The sequence below is a fragment of the Centruroides vittatus genome, unplaced genomic scaffold (assembly GCF_030686945.1).
Source record: "Centruroides vittatus isolate TY-2023 unplaced genomic scaffold, ASM3068694v2 contig_796, whole genome shotgun sequence".
Classification (NCBI taxonomy): Eukaryota; Metazoa; Arthropoda; class Arachnida; order Scorpiones; family Buthidae; genus Centruroides; species Centruroides vittatus.
This window is the reverse complement of record NW_027122513.1, coordinates 709,889-730,550: the sequence shown is the minus strand read 5'-3', so window position 1 is coordinate 730,550 and position 20,662 is coordinate 709,889. Positions and strand designations below refer to the sequence as shown.

The following is a 20,662-nucleotide window of genomic DNA, read 5'->3' as shown; positions in this document are numbered from 1 at the left end:
AAACCCTATTTAAATTATTTTCGATAATTATAAAATTATAAAGTAAATCTTAACAAAACGTATAAAATGTAAAATGTTTTTAATATAGATACAAGCTTTCAGATCCAGTAATGTATGGAAAATTAATTTAAACAAAATAATAAATATTTATAAGAATATAAAAAGTATTTATTAATAATATATATATATAAATAGTTTCTAATTTCGGTAAACACAATAAATTATATCAATTTAATAAGAAGATATTTGAATTTTTTAGACGAAGGGAATCAGCACAAGATGTCTAGTAATGATATGTTGTGTATTTTCCTTAGTAATCTCGAGAGATGACTGGTTTAATATCATTAATTTTCTAGAGAGAGATAACCTTTTTGGAAACGATAGACGATTGGCGTGTTAAGAGATGGCGCTAAGAGTACGAAATGTACATATGTACGGATCGATCAGGTAGTAGCCAAGAGAAAGCACAGACCAGAGATGCCATTCAGTGGTGAGCTGTGAGACAGCCTCGTATGCATTCTTATTGAAGAGGATAGTGACATCCACTCTATCGGCTGACCAGATGTGACAACACACAGGTAAGTTTCCATAAGTTCTGGAAAAATTTTACAAACCAAAATAATTATCAAATATTCTATCATTTTTTCCTTCTCTTTATAAAAGCATAAAATTGCTTTTTATATTATAGAATTACTTACTTTTATTTTTTTTAAAGAAAATTTAGTGGGACAAGAATTAAAAAAAATACACACAAATGATGCTAATTATGATAAATGTTTATAATACAGTTTCGTTTCTCGAACACTTTTATAAAAGAAATGACATTTTTTCTTCGAAAAATAATAAAATTTGAAATTTGAATTTCTTCAAAATTCAAGAATTTCAATACAGAAATTTCAAAATGTTTCTTATTAAATTCAACCAAAAGAATTTTAAAAAAATCAATTGGGATGTTTTAATTAACAGAACATTTGAAATACTTTAGTTTTTCTAATTTAGTAATTTACTTGTTAGGTTAGATATTATAGAAGATAGTCGTAATGAATTGTTCTCACACCGCTAGATGGCGTCCGTAATGGTAATCGAACCCGGTATTTCCGCTCCAACAAATTTAATTTTAATTGATTTGCCAATTGTCATTCAAAATCCGTTTGAATGGCTTCTACACCAGACGATTTTATTATTGCAACAATGATTATCGAATGGCGATGATCTTTAACTAGTGTTGTACCGACTTGTATAAAGGAAGAAAAAAGTGTGCTCCTTTCTTTTTCACAGAGTAATTGCCAGAATTTGTAATTACATTTACTACTTTATAGAAAGTATAATAAGCAGTTTATATTTGGCAGAGTGTATCACCTTTAAAAGAAACTTACTACATTAAAGTTCTCATAAAAGAGTTGGTATGCAATAAATGTGCTTATGTATGTATGTGTATATATGTATATATATATATATATATATAAGGAACACATTCCTGCCAACAAGAATTTCACTTTTCCGGATGCAGAAGAGCCTGTCTCCCGTTGCTATAGCAACGATATTTTCAAGAATGCAGAAAAATACCTCTCTATGTTCGCGCTAATTTGAATACTTAAACGTCTCGAGGAGAATAGAAAGATTTCCTACGATAGTTGATCAACTGTTGATTCTCTCCTCTTTACTTTATTTGTATATGAGCATTAAAATGCAGTATGCCAGGGTAAAATTCTTTTTCGGGGATAGACCGATAGATTAAGTGGAAGATGTATTAGCGCATAAGGTTTAATACTTTGTCATCGAGTATCAAACTCGATAAAAAGACGTCGAAAGTTGGCGTTGCCCACGTGAACGTGACAGTTTTCGTGACAATAATGCGCCTGATCGATTTAGCTACTTGACAATGTAAAGATTCCCTATACATTATTTGTTCGCTTCGTATAAAGTCACATTGTCTCGCTTGTTTACAGTGTCGTTGCCTGGTAAACGATGCCAATTTTTTCTTTCTTTTACGTACTGAAATTTCTGGTTGTAATAAATTTTCAAAAAGAAAAAAACATATCTTCAATTGGTTTAAACTAGACGTCTGTTCTACATAATTGCTACAACAAACATTCGTGCCAGATTTAATGTTTACTATATGTAACGATATTAACATCGTTACGGATACAGGAGAAGTAATTTACGTAATAGAGCCATAAAAAATAGCATCAGTCCTTTTCTTAATATTTCAATGACAGTTTCTTTTATTTCATCCATATGTTGTACAAATAACTAAATCTGTCAAATTATATCATAGATCATAAGTTCGAACGATGTTCCTTCCTCGTTCCATGAAATGTGGCGTTCGATAATTACTTTTCTGTATCAGTCATTTATCAAAAGCAGCACAAGCTCTCAAACTTTTCTCTGCATCTGTATCGGTAATTTGTTCACAAAACAACAAAGTTGTTGCAAGAAAAATTGTTACTTTTAAGAGTCAATTTGTTCTGGGTTGTATTTCTTTCGTGGAGCCAACCCGCTCGTGTATTACGTGAGAGAATGTATATATAACTCAAAGTACGGCAAGAATCATCGGATGAAACTTACGCTTTCGTGAAAAAGCAGGAAAATAGGTCGAGATGGAAAGAAATTGATCGTCGTTCTTCTTTTCTTTTCCACATAGATACAACAATCCTTGACCAGAGAAGGAAATGCACTACTCCACTTTCCTATTCACTCAAGATTTTCTCCGTATTGCAATTTTACTTCTAATAAGAAACGTTTCGCTAGGTAGATATTATATATATTATATATATATATATATATATATATATATATATATATATATATATATTCTTTTATATTCCAATTTTTATTTTATATTTCTGTATTTGGAAAAGCAAAAGAAAACCGCAATTTAAGTAGGAAGGTTTCTTAACAATGTAGTAAAAAAAAAAGAAGAGGAGGCATGGAAATCAAGTCTGAGCAATTAGGAGGTAGCTAGGCGGTGCTGTGACATGGTTGGTGACGTCTCGGCATCATTAGGAAAGCTGCACCCGGCGTTAGACTTAATGACCAATGGTCGGCTAGTCAGTGCTTAACTGCACCATTCACTCGAAACCACGGAATGCGCTCCGTGCCGAGAACAGACCGACTTTTGTTTCTCAAACAGTTTATCTATAATCACAATGATATTTTAATGGCAGACTTAAATCTCCTTCAGAAAAATGTTGGAAACGATAGAGGAAATGCCTTCGCGCTTTCCGATTAACGAAGAGTTACTCTGTACGGGTACAGTTAAACCTTTAATTATCGAAAATTTACGCGGTCGACTGTATTTATCTTTGTACACTATTAAAGACAAACATTATCGCCCTCAGAAATGGCTAGAATGGCAAATATCTCGCATGTAAAAATTATATGTTTGCATGTTCTCCTGACTGTACCATTTATAACAAGGTCGTTAAGCTAAACACGGAATACAACTGAAATACGTGCCGCAACTATATTTTAGGTCACAAAATGTGATCAATTTTGTCCATTTTCTATCCGGAATTTCCAATATCGGTCTTTAATAATTGAGTCGAAAGTATTCATTTTTATAGCTCTTTTGTGTGTTTTAAATAAGAGGAAATATAAAGTAAGTTAGAATTGCTCAATTTAAAAATTTTATTAGTAGAGGAAAAAATATTGGAAAAATCTTTTTAATATTAAAACAGTTCGACGAATCGCTCCTAGGATTTTATTTTGAAATAGTTTCATTAAATTTAACCAAAAGTTTTATTCAGTTCTGTCATTTTTCCTCGTAAAATTCCCTCCCCTTTCCTATATAAATGTACGTAAAAGACGGGGCGTAGTCTTCGAAAAATAATCTGAACTCTGACCCGTTTCTGTCAATAAAATATGAAGTTAACAGAGCGAGCACTCAAACAGACGGTCAGAGATAATGAAGCGAAATGTCCACTTCCGAGCACATTATCCTGATTACCGACAAACTTAATGTAATAGGAACGAATTGTTGAATTTTATATTTAACTGAGAAAAGGAAAGCGAGAAGAATAGAAAATGCACTTTTTTAATAATCGGTGGCCATTGATCCCGCTAAGAAAATTGAAAAAATATACACATAGAAAATCTAAAAGTGGAAATCTTAGCAAGCTTTATCCATAAATAAATGTTGATTAACAAAAAAGCTTTAGCATCACCGGAAAAAAAAAAATACATCATAAAATGAAACAGTAAAGATCCTTGCGCCTGTAATGGTGTCTTTGCCTCAGAATTCAAATGCATTGTCGTGAAATCATCTTAGCAACAAATTTAGAATCGAAAGCAAGCATTAACATGCCACTTTATGATTGTGAGTTATTGTTATACCAAATCGTAAAATATATATTTTATTTAAAATAACCATAAAAATTTCATCGGATTTTACATAAATATATATATATATAAAATTCCATTAGTTATCTTATCCATTAACTTCCGCTGCCGATTTTTAAGGACTGTATTAAATTTCTTTAAAATAACAGAATTAATGAGATATATGCAAAAATATATTGCAGTTTTATTATTTTTATATTTTTTTAACATTCTAAATTTCTAAATTTTATATTAATTTTTCATTATTTTTTTCTTCACATTTCGACAGAAAAAGTATTAAATATTCTTTATTTATAATAAGGACATAACTACAATTAAAGTTTTCAGATATTTCTAGAATATATATTTTATATATATGGGAAATTGACAGATCCTTATTACTTTTTTTCGATAAAAATTCTACTGAAACCTTTTGTTGCATGAAAGCTACCTAAAAAAGAAAAGAAAAAAAATCAAATGAAACATATAATTTTCATAATAAATATAGCATTCGTGTAACTGAGTGAAGATATTCTTCTCTGAACAGGTATTAAATAACGTCGAGTACAATTGAACTATATAAATGAATATTATTTTGGGAGATTATAAAAACCGAAACTCAGAACTTAGACGAGTCACGCACATCATAAACAGAAAATCGATGCCCCTTGAGGTCATATCTGTCATTGTTACAGTTGTCCACAACGTCCAATCAGATAAATGAAAGATTCGTCTGTGTTGTTCGTTTTTGCTAACTTGGTCAACTCCATCACCTGTAGAATTTCCAAGTATAATTTTTGACAAGCGAATAGGTCTTACAGCAGAAAGTACTCTTCCAATGGCAATGTTCAAACGTTGCTGAAGTTTTTAATACCTATTTCATCTTTCTTGATGTGTTTATAAGTTGTTTTATCTGGAAAACTCGACTATGTCACGAAATATGTTTTGAAGAACATAGAGATTATATAATATTCGGGAATTTAAACTATATTATTTTTTCAGAGCTTAAACTGTTCGTTTTAAAACAGTATATTTTATGAAATATTTATTATTTCTCGACATTGTAGTTGCAAATTTTATTTATAATAATTGAAAATTCAACTTTTGATAGAAGATAACATTTACAAAACTGAAATATTTTTATTGTTTTTAACTCTTGCTTGTTAATAATAATGAAATTCGTAAAATGACTATGTAAATTCGCTCGAAAAGTTTTCAATTTTGTTTTAAGATTCTTGTTATATTCTTAATGAAACTTCTGAAATTGATATATATATAATGTTATAAGTTTCTCTATTGGCAGGCAAAAATTTAAAAGAAACGAGCAGTTATTTATTGTGACATCGTCTCAATGCCAGGTTGCAATTTTTAATCCTATTTTTAATTTATTTAATTTAAAATATATACTCTCCACTTCAAATTAGTAGTGACTTGCCCCTGTACATCATACTTTTCCTTTGACAATACAGGCGTGCCAGATTGCAGCCTGATATATATAAAATATATATCAAAATTTAAATTATATAAATTTGCACAGTTTGCCAAAATTTACAGATTAATTCTTATATTAATTTGCATTATATTATTAATTTACAATTACTCGAATTTAGAAAAATCATTTAAAAACTCCAATTTATGAAAAACATTATACAAAATATTTAAGAAAAATTTATCGCCTTATATATATGTATGTATTTTTTCCATTAGAATTCTGAGATAAAAATTAGTTTACGGAAGCCATTCTTGTTCCATTCCGAAGCTATACAAGTTGATGTTTATTTAATTATTGAAACTTATTTATTAACGACTAAGACTAAAATTTATAAGAATTCTTATAAGTTGTAAATGTAACACCAAAAGTGGTTTTTTTCCCCTACATAAAGACAGTTAAATTATTAAAAAATACTATTTATGCACAAGTTTCATATCAATCGCACGACATCACGACATTTTGCTTTGAAATTCGGATATTATTGCATGCAGAGAGATTTAATTATTAAACTGTCAGCAACGTTCCTTTGATCTATGTACTCTTAGGACCTTTTAATAAGTCATTTCTATCAATAGATGGTTTGAGAAGATCCCTTGTGTCCTGCAGCCATGCGGATCAGCGATCGACTGAGTGACACTTCTGCTCTATAGCTAACTATTGAAACATTCAGTTTGGGATATGCCGATATATAATTTTAATATTTATATAAATAGGTAAATTTCTGTCTTATCGTACAATTTTATTACTCTTGTAAACAATATAATTGTTTAAATGCTACTTTTAGGCGGTCTTTACAAGATAGAATCTATGTTACTATTTATAACGCAACCTTCGCAAAAATCGATTGTTCTTATTTTAATTTTTCCAATGAAAGTTAAATGAGTAAATATTACATAAAAGTGGTTATATGTATAAAATAATTTAAAGTGTGTAAAATTCAATATTTCTTCAATTTTCATAACTTTTATATAAATTTTTATAACTCAGGAATGAGTTATTATAGATGAAAAGTAGAGAAATATGGCATTGGAAATTCGGCGATTATCGTTTAGAAAATAAATTTATTTTTTCTATATTTTATGTATAATCTGGATAAAAAAATGGTTATAACTGATATCGAAGAAACTCGATAACCCAGTGGAAGAAGAGATATATGCAAAGATTCATGGCAAACTATGGATATTTGCGTACAGAAATTGGTAAATCAAGACTTATATCGAAGATAAACAAAGAGGACAAAAAGGATATTCGAACAAATGCTCCAATGGGAACCGGAGACGACAATCATGTGATTCATGGGGTTTGGCTCCTATCCAACGATGCGGACAATGTCACCTGAGAGATGAAATCCCCTCTTCCGAGAGAAAAGTGAGAAAAACTTCGTTTTCTAGTCTAAACTGGTTTTTGATATATTGCACCGATTTAAAAATCGATTGGATGAGTTATACGAATTGGAAATTTATTTTATATTCCCTGATATTTTTGCATCTAATCCTGTTCTAAGAAAAAATCTCCAGAGAAACTATTATGGAAGTTCATGTAGAATATGCAAAGAATGACAAAATTTCTTTCGAAACTTTAGATTTATTTTGATAAAGATAAATTATCGAGATGAAAAAGAAAAGTTTTCATTGGAATGCCATAAAACAGATTTATAATTGTTACTTGAGTTGAGCTAAATTAATTTACTTTTTAATCAGAATTTATGAATTTTACAATATTGGTTTATTGCCTTAGATATTTCAATTCTTCCCTATCAATAAAATGATCCACTCTTGTTGTCATGGTGACAGACTCCATCGTGGATGTCTCCACTCGGATACGGCGCCACTATCACAACTTTCCCGCTAAATAGAAGCAAAAAGAAGAAGAAGAAGAAACGGGATTTTTTTTTCACTTTTTCTAAATCCTTTGTTGCTATTTTTATAGCACCTGAAAGAATACCGATGCACGGCGCTTAATAATGGAAGTAATGATAATAAGGCTGATGAGCCAATAAAACGATAAAAACGGCCAACAGCGGATTTTCATTACTTCAAAATGATTTTTACAATATTAATCAAAATGTAAAGAATCCGAAGAATTTTAATGAATAGTACGTATCAATTTTTTTCCATAGTATCGCACGCGATAACCGATACGTAACTTACCTTATATTGTAAACAGAGATTGATTTTGTTATTTATACGGGATAATGATGACTATGATAATAATAATAATAGAGTATATTGGGCGTTTCTTCTTTTCTATAATTAGAACAGAAAGTTATCCTTCTTCAAAGACAAATAGTTACTTCGATAGAAAATGAATAATTCCATACGACATGGAGAATAAAAGAAGGAGTATAAGTCCATTCATCTCTCAAAAAGGCGACTTAAAGAGAGAAAATAATTGATTCGTTCTCCGATTATAGTTTCTGTTGAAGTTTTTTAGTCACTATTCTACTCCCACTGACCTTTCTTCTTTCTCTGGGATTAGTCTATTGACTATACGCCATAAATCAGGATTAGCGGAGTGGAAAAAAAAGAAAACACTCCTCCTACGTCCAAAAGTCAAAGTAAAAATTGCAATCTAGACACTCTTAAGTTTACACTTAATAATTCAATATACGATCCGCTTTCGATTGTCGAAAACTTTTCATACTGGCGATATTTTAGGCTATGGGGATTTCAGTCCGAACTTCTCATAGTTGTATTGTTAAGTCGTCGATGATTGCACTCGTCCCAAAGAGGATATAGAGTTTTGCCTCAAAGTTAGGAAACAGGCGACTAATTTGTCGATTGGAGTCTTGTCGAGAGGAGGAATGATGTTGCTCGTTGTTAAGGTTACTGCGCCGAATCTCTACTAATGATCCTCGCCAAGGGAACATCCCAGGCGTTTTTCTCTTGTCTGTGGTGACATTGTAATCAAATACATCCGATTAGCTTTGATGCCCTCCATAAAAAACTTTTAAAATTGTCTTGCCTTGAATAAGTGAAAATGATCAAGATCCCATTTTACTCGCTTTTTCCTACTCAAAAGAAAATTATCATCAACATTTCTCAATGCTAATATCAAGATTTACAAGTTTTATTTCTCCATTAATCAATTCCAAAATTTTAAATCGTTTAATCATAATCAGTCATTAACAGATTTTAAAATTTCGATTCCAATATCTTAATATTATTAATTTCATATTTTTAATGACATTTCAATTTTGTCGCTATCGTTATTCAATTTTTCTAACATTGACAGATGTAAACTTTATCAATTTTAATTTTAATTTAAAATATTGAATGTGATAGCCTGTATGTAATTAGAAAATTGGAAATTTGGCAGTTTAATAGTCGATATTTGTAAAAATCGATTTCAATAATTTATAATGGTGATATTTTTGACAGAAATATTCAGTTTTTGTGTAATTTAACAACTAAGTTTCAGTTAAAATTAAGTATATTTTGGGCTTTTAACGTTATGTTTTATTTATTTATGAGAAATGTTAAGAATCTTTTACACGAAAACATATTAATTTAAATGAAAAATCAATGATATTTTTGTTGAAATTTAGTAATTTCAAACTTAATATTTATATCGATTTTGATTGTTTACAATAATTCCGTCGGGCAAATAGAAGGGGCAGCAATTGTAAATAGATTTTTAATGTTTAAATCTTTTCATAAAATTTAAGTTTTAGTAGTTTAACAAGAGAGTAAAATAAAGGAATTCAGGATATATTTAAAAGATTTGTCTGTTTAGTAATTTCAAAATTAAATAAAACACTAATAGAAATGCCAGAAGCTATTTTTGTAAAACGAGTTAATTTAATCGATTAAGACACTTTGTTTATGTTTAAAAATTTAGCGAAACGATCAAAAAGTACATTTAGAAAGTAAGAAAATTACGATTTAAAAGATGTTTCCCTCTTCAACAAAGTATTCCGCAAAGTAAATTTTTTTATAGGAGCATCTGGCCAGATAAGACCAGATGTACGATAAGTGTGTCTATATGAGAGAGAATAGATTCGAAAGTGGGCCATAAAGGGGAATGTGCTGACGGTTAATTATCCGCTTCATCCGATAGGTAATTAAGGAAAGCGCTGTTCCGTGACGTCATACGTCATCCAGGATAGTTTTGCCGGACAGGCGCAGCAATTGAAAGCGTCAGAAACATCTGACGGACCAGAAAGGGTTCATTGCTTGGCACCACTCTTAGCTGGACTAAAACACTATGAGTAGTGTATTGATAAATGCAGTCCACGTAAACAAACCTCTATCTTTTTTTCCTGTAAACTGACTCGAACTTCGTGGTTCTAACTTATTTAAAAATTGTTTTCCTACCCCTCTCTTTTTCTCTCTACATTTTTTATGTGAATAGGATGATGGGAAGTGATGGCTATTATGGTAGACATTTCATTTCTTCCCGACTACTCTGGAGAGAAAAATTTTCGAAGTAGAAAATGTTCTCAATCAAAATGGGATCGATGTCATTGTCACATGATAGAAGGTCGCAAAGGAATTTCGAAACTTGGTACATTCGTCACGTGACGTCCAGTATTTCCTGTGAGATTCGAATGTTTCTCGGGATTCGGTAGATAGTGCGAGTTAAGCTATCATAAATCAAAATTATCGTTTTATCTAAGATCTTTCCAATAGAAGTAAGTCTCACTCCTCTTTTTTGAGAGAGACTAAAATAAAAAAATATATATATATATATATATATATATATCTAAACTTTCTTTAAGTGATTTTTCTTTTTCGTTATATTTTTCTTTACTAAACGATATATATATATTTTATATATTAAAAAATTAGCTTGAAAATAATAGAAATAATAGGGAAATTATTTTTCTCCGATCGGACTTTTTAAAGTCCGATGTTTAAAATGTAAATTATAAAATTAAAATTCTTTTTGGGAGTCAAATGATACAGAATTATATATTTTCCAATAGAAATTCCGTTATTGTTTCGACTGTCAAACGTCGCTCAATTTTCGTAATTACGAGTTTATCGGATAATTATTGGAAAATTGAAATGGTGAAGTTATTGGATAGAGATTTGGGATGCGGTGCGACACTTGTGGATTGAAGAAGAGAGAAAACAGTTGAAAGTCTGTATAAAGGAGCGTTCGGAAGAGAAAACCGTTTAAATTTACGGCCGGACGAGTAGAATGCCGTGCTTGACGATGTGTCGACCAACGATAAAACGAGAGAGTTAACCCATCCGCTAAGCCGTTATCTTGACTTTCTATCAAAACTCCGATCTTAACCCGTCACTCTAGCTTGATTTTACGGTCTGCTATACTGCAGGCTAGTTTGTTTATCTTCTTGCGAAGACCAAATGCAAGTTGCCTCTGACCCGCTAGTGAAAATCGTGCTGTTGCCTTGGTGATCATTGGCATTGCTCTCCATCTTCTCGCTTGCTTAGTTCCTCCTATAAAGCTGCCGTTTTTGCAATTAAGAGAGTTGCGATTCCGCATTTATTCAAATGAGCCATTCTGGATTATAAATGGCTTGTTGCATACGTTAGTTCAATAATTACTTGTTATTCTATTAATCCAGATAGCTAATTATATAAGATTTGAGTTTTTATTTACCGTAATTTCGATGATGTTTAACCGTAGAACAAAAAACATAATTAATATTTATCGATATTTTTGATAAATTTTTAAATATTATAATAAATTCGCGGAAGAACATGGAAAGAAAAACGCTAACAGATTAAAAATCTTTAGTTTTTAAGGATAAAAAGGACGAATTTATGAATATTAGAATTAATTCTGTTTGTTTATTTAATTTAATTCAAAAATATTTGAAATTAAATTAATTAAAATTTTAGTATATTAAATTAAGAAATGTAAACGGCAACGAAACATACAAAAATAAATTTTAATATTTAAAATTCCTGGACAAACAAATTTTTAAATTAATTTTATCATTATTTACATGAATGATGTTATAACTTTTTCGGTAAAAATTAAAACTAGAAGAGTTACATCAGAGCAATAACAACAGCAACAAAGATGTTAGAGAATAACAACAATTATACCGCGCAATAATAATAATAATAATAATAACAACAATATTTATACTAGAGCAACAATAACTGTTACTGTGTAAAACAAATGCTTCTATTTTAGAAAATTTTAATTATATTTTAGATTATTATGCTGATATTTCAGATTTATTTAATCTTTCCGTAATAAAAACTATAATAATTACCTCAAAACAGCAGCGTAGTTATGTTTATATTTGAGATGTAACATAACTTAATAAAGTTTTGGAGTAGAATTCATTAGAATAACAATAATAAATATATAACTATAACTATATAACTAACTAACTATATAACTAACTACTACTATATAACTAACTAACTATATAACTAACTACTATATAACTAACTAACTTTAATATCTATAACTTACTGAGCAATATCAGCAGCAGCAACAATGTACTAAACAATATTAACAATAGTAATAACAACAGCGTACAGAAACTGCAATAATCACCAAATTTACGCTTATGTTTTGTTAACTTTTTAATTGTTTAACAATTTTAAAGCTTGAAAAAAATGATAAATTGGTTTGAAAATGGGTCTTATTAATGTTTTGCATGAACATAAACATAAAATATTATCAAGCTCTTCTCTACGTCGGACATACAACAGCTGGACAATTGCTCGAACTGAATATATAAATGACAGATATGGGGTCTTGACTGTGACATAATACATCTGCAACAAGGATTTCGCTGAAACTGTCAGAAAGTTTGCGAAATTAGCATTCGTTAATTCATGCAAATGGTAGTCTGATTAAATTATATTTAAATCACATTTGAAACATTACAATTGTACATTCGCACGCTCTTAGCAATATTTAATCTTTTACTAATTGAGAATTTAGGAAGAAAAATAATAATAAAAAGCCGTATTATTGTATTTTTTATTATTCGGATAGAATGAAAACCTCTATTCAGAGATTAAAACTGAATTATAGAAAACATTCTCTAAAGATATACAACCGTTGTTAGGTTTTTATATATTTATGAAGAGTGCTTATGGTACGTTTTCTGTTTTTCTTAGCATTTTAGAAATTATATCGATACTTGTCTTGTGAGATTTACAAGCTTTCGAAAGGAAGTAGATATAAATTATCCAATTCGCCTATTTCATCTTTCATGCTACGCAAACAATATCTTACCTTTTCCTTATTTCCCTAATAAAAAATTTAAAAAAATAACCATAATTATTAAAAATGTAATGTTTTGTAATTATTAAAAATGTATAAATTAATTATTAAAAATGTAATGTTTTGTAATAATTTTCGATATTATTTTCTTTTATTATTATTATTATTATTATTATTATTTCTGTTTTGTCCTCTGGGAAAGACAGAAGAACGCCCATCCGGATGCACAGAATTCCTTCAGGACTACAGACTTAATTATTGCTTCCTGGATTTTCCGGATACGCTGCAGTTCAAAGCAGAAGAAAAAGAATGGCGAGAAGGACAAACAAAACAAAAAAATTAAATATTCTCTATTGTATACCACAATAATATTATTTTGCCGAGAAGAACAACAACAACAAAAAAATTACGAAATTCGACTAATAAAATATAAAATTCATCTATTATCAATTTATGAAGATGATGAAAGAAGTAAAAGGGAAGTTGGTGCAACGGTGCAATGCCATAAGAGATTGAAATATTGTAATAAGCCAGTTACATAAATGTCCAGACAATAAAAATTTCCATCCCTTTCTGATTTGTTGTCGGTCTTACATCGTTCTCGCCATTCCATAAAGCGTTCATAACTCGTCCCTACAATTGAAGAAGTCGACTACGAGCAAGAAGCAAGAAAGCTTTGCTTTTGTTGTCATAGCAACGTGGTTTTCGAATCCCCGTGGCGATGGATGCTGCAGAGTTTTCTTATCGTCTCTGTGCAGGAAACAGTCACAAATTGGACAACGTCTACCATATATGGTTCTCTATATGAGAATATCCTCCACCTGCGCTTGGCCAGATCCATTTTTCTAAAGCCATTAACTTTCATTTTCCTTTCTTTTAATTTTTATTTCCTATTTCAATAATATATATTGCATTAATATTACATTTTAAAATGAAAAGTAAATATTTGTATTAATATTTCATCACTAAAACGTTTAAAACGAATAATATTTGGCTAGTAATTTACATATATAGGTGGGATCTATCTAAGAACATTACGTCGAAAGAATAAAGAAAAAAATCTTCCGAAAAATTATCCATTTAATAATATAATAAAGTAGAAAATTCTATTAAATCAATAAATAATTATTTAATCATTCAAGAACTTTTCTCTTTAATAAAATGCAGGAAAAAATATTTTTAAAAAAATAATAATTCGTTTATCAATTTTTATTAAATTAAACAAATAAAATATTATTAAATCAAAAATTTCGATAGGATAATTAATTTTGATAAAAGAAATTTTTATTTTTTTGTTAAAGATAAATGATTTTTCTGCTTTATTATTACTTTTTCCCCCGAAAGAATCGCAACAATAATAATTCAAAGAGATAAAGTTCGAACAATTTTCCATTAGCATAAATTATTTTATATTTAGAATCGCATAGGATGTGTAACCATGAAATTAAATTGTAGAACAACGACGAAATTACGACTCGTTACGATGTGTTGATTATTAAATGCATCCGCAACCTTTGATGATACGGAATAAACTATTAATGCAGAAATTTCTGATAAAGTTTATTAAACCGTGCGACATTTTCCGATTTTCTTGCAATGTTTTTTAGAGTGATTTTAAAAAAAATAATAATAATAAAATAAAATTCTTGGGAGTATATGAATCAATACTCGTAACGTTCATATATTTATATATGGAAAAGAATCTAGAAAATTTTCTGAATGTTAAAATTTTTATGCAGTTTTTGATACATTATTCATTATACAAAACAGAATTTTTTTTAAAAAAAAGCGAGAAAAAGATATTGTAATTCGAGTGATTTAACTAGAAATGGTATGCTTTTTTTAAAAATCATTCTGCATAAAAATATTCGTTTTGCCTCATTAAATTAAGAAAAGCAATGAAAATTTCCATTTAAAGATATCCTGCAGAATTAATAAAATAAGAAACCGAGGTTTTTAAAGTTTAAAATCAATTTTACATCAATTCCAAAGAAAAAAATTCGTGTGTTTTTTGTACGTTTTATATGGAGAAAATATTGAGAATCTGAAAAGAATATTTTCAGTTTTAACCAATGGACGAAGAAAAATAAATTAATTTATAATAAACTCGGTACGAGAAAACAATAAAAAGAATGAAAAATCGGACACGTGATGCATATTTTATGTATCTGGTAGGTTGAAGTGGGATCACAAGGAACAAAATGGCCACAGGAGGACTTTCAGTTTTAGTCATCAAAATTTTCAATGAGAAAAGAGACAGACGAATGAATATTTGAATAAGAATCGTCACGTAAGCTTTGTGTTTTGGTATCTGTTCCCGTAGTGACGGTGGACCATAAATGTCACTGTGTGCTCCATCAGGTTTCTATAAGTGAGCAACACAGTCCAGATTCTGTATGATGGACGACTCGGCAGTGGCAGATGTTCCATGGATTTTATTGAGCAAATATTAACTAATTACAACTGGACATTGCGTGATGTTTAGTACAAACCGTCCCTACGTAACTTTATTTGTTCATGCAAAAATATAAAATTGTGAAAGTATATAAATATATAAAAATAAATATAGATGGGTGACTCGGTTCCAGTTTATATTTACGAAAGAACATTTAATATTTTTCACAATATTGATAGGAAAATATTATATATAATATTCGTAATTCTTTTTTTCATTTGATGAAAACGAAAAATTTCTCAATATAAATACACGCCAATGCATCATTTCTTAAAAGGATTTGTCATATGATGGCACGAAATGTCTACTTGGAAAAGAAGATGAAAAAAAACGATATCTAAAAACAACTCTTGCGAGTTTTTAAAGCAAAAATATTGATTAATTAAAATAGAAAAAGTTACATAAGTTATAATAAATATTCTCTAAAATACCGTTATGGTAAATTTAAATTTACACACGTCTTACCAGATTTATGCGCTTCGAATCGTTGAAAGATTGATAAAACTTGGTGTTAACGTCTTGTAAAAGATTGAATAAGATACTATTATACGATTTTTATTTACAGTTATTCTGTAAAACACCTCGTAATCCTTGTTATACGGTTTAGAATAACATAGAAAAGTCAAAATTTACTTTAAAGAGTGGTGTATCATTGCCAAGAAAACATCTATGTTGGAATGATTAATATTTTTTTCAGAAGCAGATGGTCTTTCTCAACACCGTGTTGTACAGAAACTGTGGAATAGTTTGTTCGGAGTTTTTTTCTTTTCTTTTTCGTATCGGAGGAAAAAATATATATATAGAAAAATCGTCTTTCAATTGCATCAACCAGATCTTCTTCAATTTCCTGTATTTGTCGCTCCCACAACAGAAATCTGGAATTGGATTGTTTCGATAATATATGAACTCGTTCTTTACATTTTTTTAAAGTGCAAAACATAGAATATAGCTTTATATTATTATAGTTTTACTAAATAGTGATTTTGGTTTTAACGCTTTTGTTCCGTAGCTTTAAACTTCTCTTTGATCTTTTTAAATGTAAAACAGTAAAAAACATAAATTGAACGGCATATAAAACGATTCTTATCTTGAACAGAGATGTTATAAATAATCTGAGTTAGGCACTTTCAATAAAACTTCTTCAGATCCTACATAAATTGCATCAGCGGTTCCTCTCCTGCAGAAAGAAATCATATAAATGGACTGGGAGTGCCAGGAAGTGGCACTTAATATTTACAGGATAAACTTGGTGTAAGGAAAAAAAATCAATTTTTATCGTAAAAAAGTTTCATATGTTTATAATCTTTAAAAAAATGATCATTTATTGTAATACTCTATTATATCGAGTTAAAGGTATTACGATTTAGTAGAATTTATTTATTTATACATTTATAAATGATTATTATTTAAAATTAGTAAGAAAGTGGATATTTGTGAAGCATTCCGCGTTTAAATTATACATTAAATCGATATTATTGCTTAATTAAGTAGGCAGTTTGATTACTGCTTATGAAGATTGCCGATGACTTGTCATAATTTATGAAAGAGTTTATGTGCCTTTGATCTGAGAGCCGTACTTTCTTTTGCTGTCCTAATATCGTATTTCCTATTAGCACATCCGGTTTGGAAATTCTCCAGAGATCTAAATTCCCGATTGCCTGACCATGCGACGGCACGGAGGAAGACATTCGTTTTTCTTTGACCCACGTTCATCACAATTTATCCCTTATATGACAATGAACGGCGATTCACCCAGCTTATCGATCATGAAGAAGGTCTTCCAATGAAAAAACGGAAAGTTCTAGATGTCTCTCGATAAATTTTAGTGAGATATTCACGCAACTTCGTCACGATTTATCGTTACGGAATCGAAAACTCTATCGGAAACATTAGCAAAAAGAAGAGAAAAATATTATGCGATCGTTAGATCATCAATCAAGAAATTGAATCCTAAGCATAGTTATTTTTATCAATTTAATCGATACAGATTTTTTTTACTTGAGTTACAACGCTTTCAACAAATTATAGCAAGCACTTAATAATACATCATTTGTAATTATAATAACTATGAAAATACGTTTATGCAATAAATTTACACCGTAGAAACTATTAAAAAAAACATGAAATAAAACTCAATCTAGTTACATTTCTGTTTTTCTAACTACAAATGTAATTGTGCCGAGGGTAGGGTTATATTATGACAACGTTTTACTTAATTCAATAATAATAATGTCACAGGTAACTTTATAAAGATAAAAATTCAACCATTGAAATCTATGCGCTTTTACAACATTAAGTATTCAAGTTTGAAAGCAAGTATTTTTAGTGGGAAACGCCCTCGGCGATGCCATCTGTCAGTTAGCTACTCGAAACAAGTTTTGAATTTTAAATGAATGCAAGTTTGTAGCACTATTCAGTTAAAATACGTTGCGTGTCTGAGGATTCTGAAGATGAAATCTCTTTCTTCATCTTCTTCCTCTTTTTTTTCCATCTTTATCATCATTTTCTCCAGTTCAAAATTTCGTGAATATAACTAAACGATGATGATTTTACAAGTTGTAATTTTCAGATTTCTGTACATGCTCATTTTTTATGTTATATCTTGTCTTAATATAAGGTGTGGAAACATAAATTCTTATCTTTATTACACGATGAAGATCATAAAAATTTTTTTTTCATATGAATAAATTATAACGAATTATAATGATATTTTTATAAATTCTAAATATTACGCTGCTTGAATATATCAAAAATAATATTTAAATATAAATTTAAATATTTAATAAAAATTTAAACAGGAAAAATAAACGATGTGAAAATGTGAACTTATTTCTCTTTAATTTTACTGAAAAAAAGGGTAAAAATGTTTATTTTATTGCTTTTAAATTTATTGTTTCCTTTATTTGTACGAATTTTTTTTATGTACAAATTAAATTTAAATTTTTCTCATTTAAAAACGAGAAAAATTTAAAGTTCCTCTTTACTCGATGGTTAAGCAATTGATTAATAACAATAAAAAAGAACAGTAATGTGTATTGCTATTATTACGAATTTTCGTATTGCTATCGCAAAACAAAATGGCAATTATCATATTATCTTTTCTTAAATTGTTATTCTATTCCTTTTTTTTTAAATATTATTATTAAACATTTTCTTGTTCAGTTAAATGATAAAAATGAATGGAGAAGAGAAACGGAATGAAAAAAAACGAAGAGAAAACAAATAAATTATTTATTATCATGAATATTTTCTAAACTAGTTGTGCATTTGTTCTATATATTTTCAAAAATACTTTCAAAACAACTAGTTTTAAATTAAATAAAATTTATTGTTTAAACGAAGAATAAAACACAGAGAACGTATGAATACATCCGTTTCGTAATTAAGATTTACTCTTTCTGATGAAATTCTAAAGTAAACAATGTAAATAAAAACGATTCTTATGAAAAAAGTAGATAAAAACGGAGGAAAAAAGAGAGGAGTTCTAAAGGATGAAGTGGAAAAACTAGAACAACTGTTGAAGAAATCAATAGAAACGGTTCATATAGTCGAGGCTCATGTTTCAAATTAATGGTAATAAACATTATTATAATTTAGTTATTTTTAAAACGAGAAAAACAATTTATGTAGGAAAAAATGCACTTTTTTAATATTCTTCTTTTACATATAAAATATATGTAACATATAATATTTACAGTGTCACTGGCGTGGACTTAAGAATTTAAACTATTAGGGAAGACAGATGCGTGCCATAAAGGAAAAGAAGAAAAAATTCTACACGAGAGTAACGATCTAAAGAATTATTGGCTAAGAACCAAATAGATATGATTAAATTTAGAAAAATGACATAAATTTCCCTCTCGACTTTTTACCATTATTTCTGTAATTAAGTGACGAAAAAGATACATAAAAAGAAGAAGAAGAAAATTATATCTCTTAATAAATCTTGCATTTTACTCATTATGTTTTATGTGTGTTCAGAGCGGTGCGAGATTGAAATTAAATCAGGATTCCCATAAGGATAGGTTATTTTTTTATGAATTGTATGATACAGGAGGGAGTTAAAGTAAATTTTCTGAAACAAAAATTGGCTGCGAAACAAGACACAAAAAGAAAGAAAGAAAATTATTCAGAATGTCGAATGCTCTGTACGTTTAGAATCGCTAAATATATTTTCCTTCTTTTTCTTTCTCGATCGATTAAATTGATATTTAAAAGTATAAATGAATATCAATTTATTCATTTTTCTGAGATAAAAGATTGTAGCGGGAGGATTCATATTTATGTTGTGACAACTTGGTCTACTTACATCAATCCGTATTGAATAATCAAAATCATTTCCGTACATTAAGTTTACCTTCCGAAAACAGTGGATAATTACTCTTTTCTCGTTAACTGAATGTTAATTAAGCAGTAATTGTGTACTAATTGAAATACAATTAAGGAAGTACCTGACGAGACTCCACTTTTGAGTGCCCGATAAATCCTGTTCGATTCTCTAATTAGTAATACGTATATACATCAGTATTACATAAATTATTCAATGTTCTCCTTGGGTTTCCTCTTACCTACATATATCTAAACAATATAAATAAATATATATATGTTATCGAGTTGTCAAAAATGTCAGATTTTCTTTAGTTTCGGTACAGCATAGATTCACAATGTTATCATATATGTGCTGTGCAATATGCTGGAAATGTCATTTACTGCTGTCAGTGCCGCTTCTTTTCCAGATTTTATTGTCATGCAAGAAAACAATCCGATCAAGTGATAAAAAATTGATATATAGGTTTTGGCATTTGACACGTACTAGATACAGTTTGACTTAAAAAAAATGTTATTATTATTTTATAATGTAAAAATTTAAACCGTGTTAGTTTATGAATAATTTATGGTCATAAATAATAAATCCTTCATTGATGTGTGTAAAATTTTATCTTAATGTTTGTACAATTTTTCTAAAAATAATGATTTTCTTCAATATTTCTCTTACTAATTACAGAAATGAAGATGCAAATTGATGTTTTCATCGATTATTTTTATTGGATCGATTTTAAAAATTTCTTTCCTTATGTTTTTATCAATTTTTCAGGATTCAGGATATATTATACAGCTTATAATTGTTTAAACGTTATATTATTTCATGCCATTCCTTATAAATTTCCTAATAATTGCTCCTTATAGTATCAACCTATAGAAATCTTATATATAATCCTACGCATGAATCC

At 29.0% G+C, this 20,662-nt stretch overlaps 1 protein-coding gene across 5 annotated transcripts in view; it reads left to right on the top strand.

The window, feature by feature from the left end:
- Nucleotides 1–457: 457 nt before the first annotated feature.
- LOC136981825 (neurexin 1-like) overlaps nt 458–20,662 on the top strand; it is a 191,201-nt gene continuing 170,996 nt past the window's right edge. For 3 of the 5 annotated variants that reach the window (XM_067278199.1, XM_067278200.1, XM_067278194.1), the window contains exon 1: nt 477–578. The gene's annotated coding sequence lies outside the window, so the exon portion shown is untranslated. Of the gene's footprint in view, nt 579–20,662 lie in introns of all 5 variants that reach the window. The other 2 variants (XM_067278195.1, XM_067278196.1) reach the window with 2 other exon arrangements.